Below are 10,315 nucleotides of genomic sequence, written 5' to 3' on the forward strand. Positions count from 1 at the left end.
TGTAGTTTTTGGGGCATCATGGAAAGAATTAGAACAGATGGATGGGGATAGGGAACCTGCGAAAAAGCCATATCAGTTGATTCTAGATCTTCCCACAGCCATATTAGTTAAGTTAAAAACGATTATTCCCCCTAAAAAGATAGATTGGACTGTTTTAGCCTCTTGTAAGCAAAAGGCAGATGAATCGGTCTGTGATTTCTTTACACGCCCTGAAGAAGCATTTCATGATTTTAGCGGCCAGTTATTGTCAGATGATACGGGCAGACATTTGTTTGTTGATAAATATGCTGCAAATCTGTTACCAGGAATAGCTAGTCGTCTAAAAGCTAGTGAAAGTTCATGGACTACCTCTATTCTGGTTTCTCCTTTGACTATGGCTCAGTATTATGAATGTCAGGAATTAGAAGCAAATGGTAGCGAGGATAAAAAGATTAAAGAATTAAAGTCAAAGGTTATGTTGGCTCAAGCTTATGGTCCTCCTTTTAGAGGTAGTGATAGAGGTGGACGTGGATGTTATGGTTCTTCTTACACTCATTCAAATTTGTCTGTTGATCAGTGTGTGTATTGTAAGAAATTTGGGAATTGGGCTGCCGATTGTCCAGCACTACATGTTCAGCAGTGTTCACGTGGTCAGGGACAAATAAGAAATCGCTCAGGATATTCAGGGCCTAGTAGAAGCACGGATGATCATGCTAGGGTTGATGCTAATGTACGAGGGCAGGATGGGTTTAACACTTTTGATAGACGGAACCAATACCAGATGTCTAACTATGTGCAGCCTGATTTCCAAGATTCTGCTTATGCATAGGATTTCCTAGGATGGGGTAAGGAATCAGTTGAAGTTCCAGTAGATCAGAGGGGTCCCTATGTTACAGCACATGTTTTGGGTTCTACTGATCAGTTTCTGGTTGATACAGGAGCTACTCGTAGCGCCTTGTCTAAACAATTGATTCCAAGGGCTCCCCTGTCTGGCTTAACCATTACATCAATAGGTTTCGATGGAACACCTTCCCCTAGCCCATAGTCACAACCACTGGCATTCCATGTTGATAAATTTACTGCTCCATGTGCATTTTTGCTTTCTCCAAATACACCAGACAATATTGTGGGTCTTGATATGCTCAAGTATTTCAGGGCTACAATACGATGCTCTCCTGAAGGGGTGCGTGTTATTTTGAATGATAATCATCCTGTGATGGAAAGAGTTTGTCTTGTTAAAGAGGATATTGCATTAGCTTCACTCCCTAGTACTTTGTGGGCTACTTCAGATACTGATGTGGGACAAATGATTATTTCACTGGTACATATTAGTGTCAAGGAGGGAGCTGTATTGCCACGTTTGCCTCAATACAAAATTTCACAGGAGGGCGAAGAAGCACTCACACGAATTGTGCATGATCTTATTGAAGTTGGAGTTGTTGAGGAAGTTCCGTATAGTGTTTGTAACAGTCCGATTCTTCCTATTCTGAAAAAGGATGCTGATACTAGGATTTACTGATTCATTATTGATTTACGAGAAGTCAATAAGATTGTGATACCACAATATCCTGTGGTATCTGACATCACAACACTTCTCACTTTGGTTCCCCAGACAGCAACTATGTTCTCTGTGATAGACATGAAGAATGTCTTCTTTTCGATCCTTATTCATCCTGACAGCTGATATTTGTTTGGTTTTACTTTGAATAAACAATTATATAGATTTTGCAGAGTTCAACAAGGCTATACTGAGAGTACTAGTATTTATAGTCAAGCGTTAAAACGACAACTTGATTCTTTTGTTTTGCCTGAAGGTGTGGCTCTCATACAATATGTTGATGATATTTTGTTGGCAGCTGATACCCCTGAGCAATGTGAAAAGTGCACTTTGTCCTTACTTTCTTTTCTTGCTTCACACCATCATAAAGTGTCACAAAAGAAATTGCAATATTGTAGACCAAAGGTAACCTATTTAGGTCACCTTTTGTCTAAGGAGGGCCGTGCACTTACATCAGATCGTATTCAATTAATTTTAGACACACCAGTACCCTCTATTTAGAAAGATGTTTGTGCATTCCTTGGTCTTACTTCTTTTTGTAGGCAATGGATATTAGGGTTTTCACACATTGTCAAACCTTTGCTAGCACTTTGACTAAAGATACTCCAATGCCCCTCCCATGGACAGATGAATGTGAGACTGCTTTCCGGCTGCTACGACAAGCCCTTTGTTCAGCACCAGTGTTAGGTACTCCAGATTACACTAAGCGTTTTGCACTTTACGTACATGTGAAAGATGGATGTGCATTGTTAGTTTTAGTACAGACACATGGCGATAAGCAGCGTCCCTGTGCATATTTTTCAGCAGTACTTGATCCTGTCACTGGAACGTTGCCTGGGTGTTTTTGTTCAGTTGCTGCAACAGCTGTGTCAATACGTCAGAGTGAAGGGATAGTTTTGTCACATAAGCTGTTGGTGTTAGTACCCCATGCGGTTGATGCTCTTTTAAATCAAACAAAGACGCAACATTTGACTAGCGCTCCACTGACAGGATATGAATTGACATTGCTGGCTCCTCACATTACACTGAAGAGATGTGCAACACTAAATCCAGCCACTTTGTTGCCATATCTGGTGACAGCCTCAGTTACAAGAAACACGTGATTGTATATTCCTTACCGAAGAACAGACAAAGGGTCATATTGATTTACAAGATACGCCCCTTCCAGATGTAGACAGGGAATTGTGGGTTGATGGGTCTTGTTTGATGTTGCCAGACGGTACGACCTCAGCTGCATATGCAATCACCACAATACACACGGTAGTGGAGACAGCTCGTATACCACAGAAGTCAGCTCAAGCAGCTGAACTAATAGCTTTGACACAAGCATGTGAGCTTAGTACTGACTTATGTGTGAACATTTATACAGACAGCCGCTATGCTTTTGGAGTGGCTCATGATTTTGGTTTGCTTTGGAAGGAGAGAGGCTTTCTCACATCCCACGGGATGCAGATAATGCACGGAGAATTAGTGTATAACCTCTTGACTGCATTGACATATCCAAAGAAACTAGCTATTGTGAAATGTAGTCCAAACAAGAAAGTGACCGATAAGATAGGGGAAGGCAATGCCCTTGCGGACCGTGTAGCATGTGAGACTGCGATGCAGCGAAGTACTACTTCTATGTATGTAGTGAAGTCGCAAGCTGAACGTTGGCATAATGCTAGACAAGACGTATTAGATATACAGAAATCTGCTTCTGTGAAAGAACGTGAGCAATGGTCTAAAGAAGGAGAATTGGATGATGAGGGCTGTTGACGGAATAAGCAGATGGAGAAATGGAAATTGCCTCTAGCTTTTGTATAACCTATGGTTCAGATGGCACATGGGCTGGCACATGTTGGAGCTTCAGCAATAACTAAGTTGCTTACACAAGTTTGGGAGCATCCAGAAATTTCCAGTACAGCTAAGAGAGTAGTACAGTCTTGTTTGATCTGTTTACAATACAATCCTGGAAAAGGGACATGAACTCCTTCGGGAGGGTTTGCTACACCAACTTCACCTTTCGAAGTTCTATAAACGGATTATATTCAGCTTGAACGCTGCAACAATTTAAAGTATGTCTTGGTGGTGGTATGTGCCTTCAGTAAATGGATAGAGGCGTACCCCACAAAGGATAATACCGCCATTACCACAGCGAAGGTGCTTTTGAAAGAATTGTCCCCTAGATTTGGTGTTTGCCGACTTTTATGGAATGATAACGGACCTCATTTTGTTGGGGAAGTTATCAAGTATGTCCTGAAAGGATTAGGGATCAAATAGAAGTTCCATGCGGTTTTCCAGCCACAATCAGCATGGTTGGTGGAAAGGTATAATGCTACTTTGAAGCTGAACTTAGCGAAGATACAGGCTTCCACATCCTTAACTTGGCCGGATGCATTACCGTTGGCATTATTGTCTATTAAGTCAATGCCACACTCTCGAATAGGCCTTCCCCCTATGAAATAGTGTTTGGAAGAACAATGAACATTCGGGGAGTTCATAAGCCAAATTCTGTATATGATGCACCTTGTGTCCTGATGAATGATTATTTGGCACAGTTAACCGACAATTTGGTTTCTATTCATCAACAGGATCGAGAAGTACTTCCTGACAGATCTACAGGTGAAGGCCATGAACTCCGACCTGGTGACCAGGTGATGATTAAGTCCTTTGGAAGATCAAGCAGCTTGGAACCAAGGTGGTGAGGCCCAGAGCAGGTGCTCCTTGCGACAAGGACAGCAGTTCGAGTGACGAACCGAAAGAATTGAGTCCATAGTACTCACTGCAAGAGAGTGCTACCTACCTTGGTGGAACCTGCTGTGCTGACAGATCATCAAGAGATTTTGACTACGGAGAAAGGCCATGCTATATCAGCTGACGAATCTGCAGAGTTCTTCCCGGATCATACGATTTCTGGAGTGTTGCGTTATAATTTGAGACCGAGGAAAGACCCCATAGTGCTGGAGAAAACTGGTTGAGCTACTCCCCTGGGTTAGTGAAACGGAGAGCCAATGAGGCAATGGGGGGGATCAGCCATGCATTAGAGTAGTGACACCCATCTTGACCCATGGTGAAGAAATCAGCGGCTGTCCAGGGATAAGAGCTCCATCCATCATCTTTAATTAATGTCTGAAAGGGTCGATTATCACTGTTGCTAAAATGAATAACAAACTCATCATTAGTACTATGGGGTTTGTTGTTGTTTTGGTGGTTATAGCAATAATCACCTGGTTTGTTGAAAAGAAGGCTCCTGCTCGTAAGTTTTTTGTTGCCACTACTCCAGTACCAGAGGATCACTATTACTTTACACTTCCCTATCAGGAGCAGATGCACCGTCAATCGTACTTCAATAATACTTTCATTCAGATGTTGCATCATACTCATAATGCTACAAATACTACTAACTCTTGGGTATGTGGAATGATACCTGCGCATCAAAAGAAAGGAGGAACACCTTTCATTCCTCTTCCTTTTTCACACAATGGTTCTTGTCAAGCTTGGTATACGCTTTTGTTTGCATCTGGAAAACGTACAGAGGGCGGACTTCTTTTTCGCCTTAATAAAGTATACTACCAAGAAAAAGATCGGTATCCCCAAGCCAAAGGAACTAAATGGGAATGGGAAGAGTCTCAACTGGACAATGTTTCAATACCATATGTCTTCACAAATATAAGAGACTCTGACAAGAAAGAACAATTTGCGATATCTGTTACAAAAACTAAAGCAGATTTATGTATATTTAGCATTGGGCGAATTCCAGTGGGGATAAGCGATTGTACCTTGATTTTAACTATTGAGGGTGTAAATAATAGTAGTTCTACAGCTTCACATAATACATATTTTGTTTGTGGTAACTATGGATATTACCAACTACCTGTTGGGTGGTAAGGTGTGTGTTATGTATCTTTTCCCCCTGTGTTTTTGGCCCCTGCATCATATCACCGAGATTTTAAACTGTTCAATGACATCATTAAAAATAGATATAAAAGGACAATAAGTACAAATGAGGTAGACCAAACGGACACTAGCCTGCAACAATATGTTGATTTTAACCCCTTCGCTGCCAGGCCTTTTCCCCCTCCTGTGCCGAGCCTTTTTTTGGCTATTTGGAGCAGTTCACGCTTAGGCCTTATAACTTTTTGTTCACATAAGCTACCCACGCCAAATTTGCGTCCTTTTTTTCCAACATCCTAGGGATTCTAGAGGTACCCAGACTTTGTGGGTTCCCCAGAAGGAGGCCAAGAAATTAGCCAAAAAACAGTGAAATGTTTGTTTTTTTCAAAAAAAATGGGAACAATGGGCTGCAGAAGAAGGCTTGTGGTTTTGTCCCTGAAAAGGGCATCAACAAAGGGTTTGCGGTGCTAAAATCACCAGCTTCCCAGCTTTTAGGAACAGGCAGACTTGAATCAGAAAACTCAATTTTTCAACACAATTTGGGCATTTTACTGGGACATACCCCATTTTTATGATTTTTTGTGCTTTCAGCCTCCTTCCAGTCAGTGACAGAAATGGGCATGAAACCAATGCTGGATCCCAGAAACCTCAAGATTACTGAAAAGTAGACAAAATTCTGAATTCAGCAAGGGGTAATTTGTGTAGATCCTACAAGGGTTTCCTACAGAAAATAACAACTGAAAAAGAAAAATATTGAAATTGAGGTGAAAAAAACATCAATTTTTCTCTACGTTTTACTCTGTAACTTTTTCCTGCAATGTCAGATTTTCGAAAGCAATATACCGTTACGTCTGCAGGACTCTTCTGGTTGTGGGGATATATAGGGCTTGTAGGTTCATTAAGAACTCTAGGTACCCAGAGCCAATAAATGACCTGCACCCTGCAGTGGGTTTTCATTCTATGCCGGGTATACAGCAATTCATTTGCTGAAATATAAAGAGTAAGAAATAGCTATCAAGAAAACCTTTGTATTTCCAAAATGGGCACAAGATAAGGTGTTGAGAAGCAGTGGTTATTTGCACATCTCTGAATTCCGGGGTGCCCATACTAGCATGTGAATTACAGGGCATTTCTCAAATAGACGTCTTTTTTACACACTGTCTTACATTTGGAAGGGAAAAATGTAGAGAAAGACAAGGGACAATAACACTTGCTTTGCTATTCTATGTTCCCCCAAGTCTCCCGATAAAAATGATACCTCACTTGTGTGGGTAGGCCTAGCACCCGCTGCAGGATATGCCCCAAAACACAACATGGACACATCACAGAAAACTAGAGACCTAGGGGAATCCAAGATGGGGTGACTCATGTGGCTCGGACCAGGTTCTGTTACCCAGAATCCTTTGCAAACCTCAAAATTGGGCTAAAAAACCACATGTTCCTCACATTTCTATGGCAGAAAGTTCTGGAATCTGAGAGGAGCCACAAATTTCCTTCCACCCAGCGTCCCCCCAAGTCTCCCGATAAACATGATACCTCACTTGTGTGGGTAGGCCTAGCGCCCGCGACAGGAAACGCCCCAAAGCGCAACGTGGACACATCCAAATTTTTTAAAGAAAACAGAGGTGTTTTTTGCAAAGTGCCTACCTGTAGATTTTGGCCTGTAGCTCAGCCGGCACCTAGGGAAACCTACCAAACCTGTGCATTTCTGAAAACTAGAGACCTAGGGGAATCAAAGATGGGGTGACTTGTGTGGCTCGGACCAGGTTCTGTTACCCAGAATCCTTTACAAACCTCAAAATTTGGCTAAAAAAACACATGTTCCTCACATTTCTGTGGTAGAAAGTTCTGGAATCTGAGAGGAGCCACGAATTTCCTTCCACCCAGCGTTCCCCCACGTCTCCCGATAAAAATTATACCTCACTTGTGTGGGTAGGCCTAGCGCCCGCGACAGGAAACGCCCCAAAGCACAACATGGACACATCCAATTTTTTTAAAGAAAACAGAGGTAATTTTTGCAAAGTGCCTACCTGTAGATTTTGGTCTGTAGCTCAGCCGCCACCTAGGGAAACCTACCAAACCTGTGCATTTCTGAAAACTAGAGACCTAGGAATCCAAGATGGGGTGACTTGTGTGGCTCGGACCAGGTTCTGTTACCCAGAATCCTTTGCAAACCTCAAAATTTGGATAAAAAAACACATGTTCCTCACATTTCTGTGGCAGAACGTTCTGGAATCTGAGAGGAGGCACAGATTTCCTTCCACCCAGCATTCCCTCACGTCTCCCGATAAAAATGATACCTCACCTGTGTGGGTAGGCCTAGCGCTTGCGACAGGAAATGGCCCAAAACACAACTTGGACACATCACATTTTTTCATAGAAAACAGTGCCTACCTGTGGATTTTGGCCTCTAGCTCAGCCGGCACCTGGGGAAACTAAGCAAACCAGCGCATTTCTGTAAACTAGAGACCTAGGGGAATCCAAGATGGGGTGACTTGTGTGGCTCGGACCAGGTTCTGTTACCCAGAATCATTGGCAAACCTCAAAATTTGGCTAAAGAAACACATGTTCCTCATTTCGGTGACAGAAAGTTCTGGAATCTGAGAGGAGCCACAAATTTCCTTCCACCCAGCGTTCCACTAACACTCTCGATAAAAATGGTACCTCACTTGTGTGGTTAGGCCTAGCGCCCACGAAAGGAAATGGCCCAAAACACAACGTGGACACAACATATTTTTTCACAGAAAACAGAGGTGTTTTTTGCAAAGTGCCTACCTGTGGATTTTGGCCTCTAGCTCAGCCGGCCCCAGGGGGGGGCAGAAATGCCCTAAAATAAATTTGCATCCCCAACCCCCACCCCCCCACCAGGAGCTACCCTTGCCTACGGGGTAGCTCCCCCTGCGTGACATTGGCCCAAAAAACAAATCCCCGGTGCCTAGTGGTTTCTGCCCCCTTGGGGGCAGATTGACCTAAAATCGACCAATTTGCCCCCAAGGAGGGCAGAAATGGTCTAAATACAGTTTGCCCCCCAGGGGAGCGACCCTTGTCTGATGGGTCGCTCCCCATCTCTAAAAAAACAAACAAACCAAAAAAAAAACACAAAAAAAAAAATTGCCCTGGCGCCTAGAGGTTTCTGCCCCCAGGGGGGGCAGAAATGGCCTAAAATAAATTTGCCCCCCCACCCCAGGAGCGACCTTTGCCTACGGGGTCGCTACCCCTGCGTGACATTGGCGCCAAAAAACAAATCCCCGGTGCCTAGTGGTTTCTGCCCCCTTGGGGCAGATTGACCTAAAATCGAACAATCTGCCCCCAAGGGGGGCAGAAATGGTCTAAATACAGTTTGCCCCCCAGGGGAGCGACCGTTGCCTGATGGGTCGCTCCCCATCTCTAAAAAAAAAAACAAAAAAAAAACACAAACAAAAAAATTGCCCTGGCGCCTAGAGGTTTCTGCCCCCCCTGGGGGCAGATCGGCCTGATACCAATAGGCCGATCTGCCCCCAGGGGGGGGAGAGATGGCCTAAAATAATTTTGCCCCCCCCCCCGGGGAGCGACCCTTGCCTACAAGGTCGCTCCCCTTGCGTGACGGCGCAAAAAAAAGATCCCTGATGATTAGTGGTTTCTGCCCCCCTTGGGGGCAGATTGACCTAAAATCGGCCGAACTGCCCCCAAAGCGGGCAGAAATGGCCTAAATACAATTTTCCCCTCCAGGGGAGCGACCCTTGTCCAAGGGGTCACTCCCCATCTGTAAAACAAAAACAAAAAAAATCCCTGGAGCCTAGTGGTTTCTGCCCCCCTTGGGGACAGATCAGCCTAATCAAAATAGGCTGATCTACCCCAGAGGGGGGCAGAAATGGCCTAAAATAATTCCCCCCCCAGGGAGCGACCCTTGCCTAAGGGGTCGCTCCCCTTGCGTGAAATTCACGCAAAAAAAAAACTCCCTGGTGTCTAATGGGGGCAGATTGGCCTCATCAAAATAGGCCAATCTGCCCCCAAGGGGGACAGAAATGGCCTAAATATAATTTGCCCCCTAGGGAAGCGACCCTTGCCTAAGGGGTCGCTCCCCACCTAAAAAAAATAGAAAACATGACAAAAAGAAATAAAAAAAAGAAATGATCCCTGGTGCCTAGAGGTTTCTGCCCCCCCCTGGGGGCAGATCGGCCTAATAATAGGCCAATCTACCCCCAGGGAGGGCAGAAAAGGCCTTCCCAAAAAAATGTCCCCCCTGGGAGCGACCCTTGCCCAAGGGGTCGCTCCCGTTGCGTGAAATTCACGCAAAAAAAAAACTCCCTGGTTTCTAATGGTTTCTGCCCCCTTTGGGGGCAGATTGGCCTCATCAAAATAGGCCAATCTGCCCCCAAGGGGGGCAGAAATGGCCTAAATATATATTGCCCCGTAGGGGAGCGACCCTTGCCTAAGGGGTCGCTCCCCACCTAAAAAAAAAAAGAAAACATCACAAAAAAAAAGGGGGGGCAGAAAAGGCCTTCCCAAAAAAATCCCCCCCCTGGGAGCGACCCTTGCCCAAGGGGTCGCTACCTTTTGACAGTTTCAGAAAAAAAAAAAATCCCTGGTGTCTAGTGGGGTTTCAAAAGCCGGATTGCAAGCAATCCGGCTTTTGAAACCCTGTGAGAGACTTCAAAGGGAAGGAAATACATTTCCTTCCCTTTGAAGCCTCTCGGGGCCTCCCCCATGGAATTGAAAGAGAAATGCAGCTTCCAGCGCGATGGGGGAGACCCTGTGACTAATCGCGCGCTGACGTCACAGGGGGGGTTGGGGGGGTCGGGGTGGGAGGGGAAGGGCTTCTCCTTCCATCCCTGACTTGGGGGGGTGGGGGGGGAGGGCTCTGTGCACAGGACGTAATGGTTACGTCCTGGGCACAGCAGCACTGTGCCTCAGGACGTAACC

This window comes from Pleurodeles waltl, chromosome 8, assembly GCF_031143425.1.
Source record: "Pleurodeles waltl isolate 20211129_DDA chromosome 8, aPleWal1.hap1.20221129, whole genome shotgun sequence".
In the NCBI taxonomy this organism is placed as follows: domain Eukaryota; kingdom Metazoa; phylum Chordata; class Amphibia; order Caudata; family Salamandridae; genus Pleurodeles; species Pleurodeles waltl.